Genomic DNA, 6194 nt, shown 5'->3' on the forward strand with positions numbered 1-6194 from the left:
AAGGCTAAAAAAGGCTTTCGGCTTCAACCCCTCTTAACAACAAATGGCCCTCAACTTGTCCCGCAGACAGTGCTGGTTCCAGCCAGAAGGCTGTTAGGTTATGGCCAGCATTTCCAAACTGCACCGGGCTTTGGGTCTCTGCCATCAACACCCCACATGCATAACCATCAATGCCTGGAAATGTCAGCTCCTCCTCGGTTTTGCTTAGAATGCCCTGTTCAAAGGCACCAATCCCTCAGTCCCCCCAAAGGCTCACTCCCAGTCCCGAGCTTGGTCCCAGTCCTTCTGAGATTCTCGATTCCAATCTAGGACTGGGTCACTTTCACTAAGGCCTGACACGCTACCTTCAAATCTACTCCTCCAAAAAAAAAAAAAAAAAAAAAAAAAACGAGAGAAATAGTCACTGTCTCTCATTCCGGTTGGTCCACAGGGAGTGGGAAAGCATAGAGCACTTGAAGCCATGGCTCCAGCCTCAAAAACCAAACCCAAAAAGAATATAGGGTGTTTTTTCTGGGACCCATGACAAAAGAATTCTCAACTCAGTATTACATCACCTGATTCATTTCTTTAGCAACGTCTGGTTTTCTGGTGGTTCCCAAGCCCCAAATATTTTTGGAAATGTATCATACACACTATACTGTATGACAATGAAGACACCTATTTAGACAAAATGATTCTACACACGCCCTAGCCGGGTGTGGTGGTGCACACCTCTAGTCCCAACACTCAGGTCAAGGAGGCCTCTGAGTTCCAGGTCAGCCAGGGAATAAACCAGGTGTCCAAAAAAAAAAAAAAAAAGGCGGTTTGTTTGTTTTGTGTTTTGGTCTGCCTATTTGAGCCACAGTGAAATCCACAGATACACAAGCAAACAAATATCCTTCCTGATTTACTCTAAAATCCTTAAAAAGGAAAGAAAAAGAAAAAGGAAAAGGAAGAAAAGTTCTTCATCCATTATAACTAACAAGATCTGCTCTCAGCAAGCTCCCAAAGCCAGAGCCTACAACTTTAAGGAAGAACAGAACTTGTTGCAACAATTAGTGCTAGGCCGTAGCATGAACAAAGTACCGCAAATAAACTCCACAGGCCTTTAGACAGAAGGTTGTGTTTGTAATTAACTCCAACGCACTCTCATCACCCCCCCTCCCTCCCCAGCGCTCCACCCGGCCCAGCACCCTCCAGGGCTCCCGTTCCCAATCTGGTTTCCATTCGAGCCCCGCCCCCTTCCCCAAGCCTCTCTGGGACTGTGAATCAATCCCGTCCCGGGCAGGAAACGGGACCCGGGGCAGCCCCCTCCGCTGTGGCGGAACAAAGGAGTGGAGCGCAGCTGCACGCGCAGGGCGACCCACCGGGTCCTGCGCCCCTCCCCGTGCGCCGCGGCCCTGGCACACCGCACCTGAACCCCACTCCCCAGGACGCCCCTTTGTTCTACCTCCACTTCTCCCTCCCACAGGAAGCCATAGCCTGTTCTTCCACAGAACCCGGGGCTAGGAAACGCCAGTGGGTCAGAGGGATGGAGGGGGAAGGGTGCGGGTGGGCCCGCGGAAAGCCGGGTCCCCCGGTGCCCATAGTTACACGAAGCGGCTATCATATATTGAGAGCAACTTAAGTTTCCAAGCCCCCGCCCCTGCTCCCGCCGCCCCCCAAAGGTACACGGAGCAGCGATCGCTCTCGATGACCTCGAGCGCGCGTGGGTTCACGCTGAGAGCGCTGCCGCGTCCCACACGAGCGCCCCGGGAGCCGGTGACCCGCGATCGCCGGCTGAGGCTGAGCCCGGGGCCGCGCGCACAAAGGCACGGGGCGGGAAGGGACCCGGCACGGGCGAGCGCAGCATACCTCGCCCGGGCGCCTGCTCTGCCGCTCCGCCTCCGCGTGCTGCTCTCTGGCCGCCGCTTGGGGATCGCGGCTCGGATCCGATGTGGGGCTCGTGCCACAGCTGCTGCCGAGGGTCCCGCGCCGCTCAGCCGACCGTGCGCCCCGCGTCCCTACGCTGCGTCCGCCGGCCCGGCTCCGAGTGCGCTGGCTTCAGGCGCGGCGGCGGCGCGGCCACTCCCCTCTCGCGGCGGGGGCGGCGACCTCGCCCGGACGCGCCCCTCGTTCCCGGCCGCGGCTCACCAAGGCGCAGGCCTCACAGCGCCCCCCGGTGAGCACCCAAAGGCTGGGGACACCCAGGGACGCGCGCTGACCCTTCACCTTGGTCTCTGCGAGATCTGCGTACTGCAGACCAGGGGTGCAGAGCCCGACAGCTACAAGAGGCTTGGCCTCGAACACCGGCACAGAGACCATTCCTCTCCGTGTAATCACCTCTCCTAGGTCAAAGTTTGGGGGCCAAAGAATATCACAAAACGCGAATTTACTGAAAAAGAAAACAGCGCGCGGTGCGACACTTGTATTGTCTCTATCGTTCACATAGATATTGAATATAGCGTTGGGTACTGGGCAGTGACTGACAGTCATTGATCATAGTAGAATCAGGACCCCCCAGCTTCTCCTCGCCACCCTGGGATTCCGGACAGAGCCACGTGACCCTGGGTCTGGCTTCATCCTGGAAGAGGGAAGGGTGTTCATCAAACTTACTCACGGGGTGAGGTGAGGATTACTTGCTGCGGTGTTAAAAGCACTACAGACACAGTAATTATTACTCATGAGTCGAACTGCTTTATCCTGTAATGAAATAAATTGCCGTAAATGGGGCCAGGTTTAAATGCACTGACCTATATCTGGAAACCGGCGCTAAAATAAGGTGAACCAAAGCTTTCAACCCCTTATAAAGTCACTCTGTCAACACCGGCGCTGGGATTTATCAGATGCCACCAGGAACTCTGCAAACTGTGTCTGCTTGGTGTTCTAGCTCCTCGGTGCCAACATCAGCACCGGGCAGATCTTCAGCTAGCATGATAGTGGTCTAAGCTAACATATTTTGAGCTTTGGGTACGATATTATTTAACCTTCCCCAAAACCTGCGAAGTGCGTTACTTTCTTCTTTTTGTGTTAGAGACCAGGACAACCAAGGACAGAGACAACATCTTCCTTCCAGTGATACAGAGATGGAGAAACCACAAATCCTTTGGTCGATCTTTCATTGGGGACAGCTGTGTGAGTGCCTTCCTCTTGAATGCAGGCTGGACATACGGCTGAACTGTAACAAACAGGATACAGGGGAAGTGAGGTGGCCAACCCAGCTCCTAAAGGATGTGTCTTTTCACACACACACACACACACACACACACACACACACACACGCTTCCCCACCCCACCCCAGGTAGCCCAGATTGAGAGTACCAGTGTTGGCTTCTCCAGGAATGACCGGGTGAGCCTTTCGGATGACTCTAACCTCAGTCACCATCCACTCCATGGGGTAAGACCTGGAGAGAAAGCCCAGCTAAGTGAAGTCAGTCCCCAGACACAGGAGCCCGAAGAAGACTTTGTCATCGGAGTATTTGGTAATAAAACCAACCATGCCTGGCCTAGTGGCATCGCAATGGCCTCCATCACAGGCTATCGTGAAAGCTAGCCCAGGCCTTGACGACCTAGTACTAAGAAGACAGCAGCCCTCAGCTTCCAGAGAAGCAACACACCGACCCGCCGCCTGGCAACGTGTTGTAGACACACACTTCTAATTTGCCCCTGATCGTTGGCTCCACGTGCTTATAGCAACTGGATAGTAGCAGAACCTCTGAACCCCTCTGGCCAATCTACCTTTCTAAAAACAGCAAATACCAACGACAGGTTCGTAGACTGTAAGTCAATTGCTTGAAGAATAGGGAAACGCAAAAAAAAAAAAAAATTGAGACAGAAGTCTATGTATCGTAGACTGGCTTCAAACTGTGCAGCCAAGGGGGACTGATCTCCCTGGGTCCACCTCCTGTGTCCTTGGGATTACAGGCAGACCCAAACAGACGCCCATTTCACACTGTGTTGAGGAGGAATCCCGGGCTTAGACATGCCTCATGCCTGACTGGGCACTCTGCTATCCCAGCTACATTTCCAGACCTATTTTTTCTTTTCTCTTTCAAAACAGGCTTTCTCTGTATAACAAACCTAGCTGTCCTGGAACTAGCTCTTGTAGATCAGGCTGCCCTCAAACTCATAGAGATCCGCCTACCTCTGCCTCCCAAGTGTCAGGATTAAAGGTGTTTAAAGGGTGTCAGGATTAAAGGTGTACACCACCACCGCCTGGCCTAGAATTTTTCATCATAGACATTGACCGGGTCTTAGTAAAGAGTTTGGGACAAGATACTTCTCAGTGGGACTGTTTCGAGGACCTAAGAGGAAGTCTTGAGGATGCCAGCCCCTAGGAAGGATGAGAGGCTAGCTAGGCCGGAAGTTCTGCCTTCAGATCTCCCATCGTGGGGGGAATTGATGCTTTCTTCCTGCCTTTAAGTGGTTCCAAAAAAAAGTACTAGGAACTGTTACTCTATCTAATAAAAACTGAGAAAATCAGACAAGAAGCTTTGAAAACCAAGTGAAAAGCAGTGAGAAACGTGTCACGGTTACTTTTAAAAGCACCATTAGCCTAATTTTCACAGACTCAGAGCATCTGAGGGCGCATCACAGGGTTTGGGATCCCTTCACTTCCCTGGATGTACTTTTAAAATGCCAATCAACCAAGAACTTCTAAAGATTAAGCTCTTCTAACAGTGGCTGAAAGTTGATAAATACAATTACAAAGGCATTTTTTTTAATACTTTCTCCTTGGTCTTTTTGGGGGGAAATTAAAAAAAAAAAGTCTATTACATGAAGGGTTTGAGGTCGAAAACATAAACAATCAAGTCAGAGGAACAAGGGCATCTTAGGACTGGCCTTCACCCAACAGACCCTTGCGGAGGCTCACACAGTAAGAGTGGAGCCAGCAGACTGGTGGAGAGGCTCATACTCTAACAGCGGGGCCAGCCGACCTGTGAGGCCGGTCACTCCCCAACAGTGGCATCTTGTCCGTCTGTGACAAGCAGAAGTGAAAAATGTTGCGATCCTGTAGGAGTTCCTGTCTTCGCTGTCTTTACTTAGGCTCTCTTAAAAAGTTGTTAGGGGCCAGGGAGATGACTCAGAGGACAAAACACTCAACAAGCCTGGCGACCTATGCTTGATCCCTGGAACCTTTATAGAGGGAAGGAGAGAGCTGAACCCACAACGCTGTCCCCAACTGTTGGGAGCTGTGAACTCCCCAGATCCTGAATTTCTGGTAAACAACTTGTAATGCTTGCAGCTGCTCTGAGCAGGAGACTCTTAGGAGTTCCTGATGGCAGGGGAGTGGTTTCTGGTGGGTTTTTGACTGGGGCATGGCTATCAGTTAAGGATTCCTATATAAGCTGCCCCTGGACACAATAAAGGGGGCATTCCTGTTTCAAGGATGACCTGTGTCTCTGTCTGTGTGCCTTTGTGTGTTTCAATCTCCAGCCCCTTGCCTGGGGCCACGAACTGTATGGTGGCACGCAGAGTGCAGATGGGCGTGCCACACCCTGCACTCCAAGCCTCGCCCAACAACAACAATAACGAATAATTTAAAAAAAAAAAAAAACTAGCGGCTTGGAGGGATGGCTCAGCCATTAAAGGCTAGGCTCACAACCAAACATATAAGAGTTCGGTTCCCAGCACCCACGGCTGTCCCTCCAGGTACCAAGAAAAAAAAAAAACTAGCATAAAACAGAGTTCAGCACTGGTACAAAAGAACAATGGCAGAGCCATAAAACCTGCTGTCTTATTCTTAGCAAGCACAAGAGTGGCCCAGATGTCACAATTTCAGATTCCTTTAGTGTACCTGGCTGAGCTGGCTTTGTAATTCTGAGGGCTAGTTTTATGTTAACTTGATACTTCTAGAGTCACTTGGGAAGAGGGAGCCTCAGTTGAGAAAATGCCCCCCCCAAACACACACACACCAGGTTGGCCCAAAGGCGGAGGCTGTGGATCTTTTTCTTGATTGACAAGGACAAGGTGGGTGGTGCCACTCCCGGGCTGCGGTATTAGGGGCTATCACACAGTAAACTGAGCAAGCCACAGAGACCACGCCAGCAAGCAGCACTCCTCCTCCGTGGCCTCTGCATCAGCTCCTGCCTCCAGGCTCCTGCCCTGTCTTCCTGCGTGGTGGACTGAGACGGAAGTGTGCTCTGAATCAGTCCTTTCCTCCAGGTTGTGTTTGGTCATGAAGTTTTATCACAGTGATGGCCACCTTAACGAAGACACAGCCTAAGTGTTCTCTA

The 6194-nt window shown here is 51.6% G+C and overlaps 1 protein-coding gene across 1 annotated transcript in view; it reads right to left on the reverse strand.

The window, feature by feature from the left end:
• Myo1b (myosin IB) overlaps positions 1 to 2016 on the reverse strand; it is a 146084-nt gene extending 144068 nt beyond the window's left edge. The window contains exon 1 of the mRNA XM_050159364.1: positions 1834 to 2016. The gene's annotated coding sequence lies outside the window, so the exon portion shown is untranslated. The remainder of the gene's footprint in view (positions 1 to 1833) is intronic.
• Between the last annotated feature and the right edge of the window lie 4178 nt (positions 2017 to 6194).

The sequence above is a fragment of the Alexandromys fortis genome, unplaced genomic scaffold (genome assembly GCF_014885135.2).
Source record: "Alexandromys fortis isolate MF-2015 unplaced genomic scaffold, M_Fortis_MF-2015_v1.1 scaffold_65, whole genome shotgun sequence".
Taxonomy (NCBI): Eukaryota; Metazoa; Chordata; class Mammalia; order Rodentia; family Cricetidae; genus Alexandromys; species Alexandromys fortis.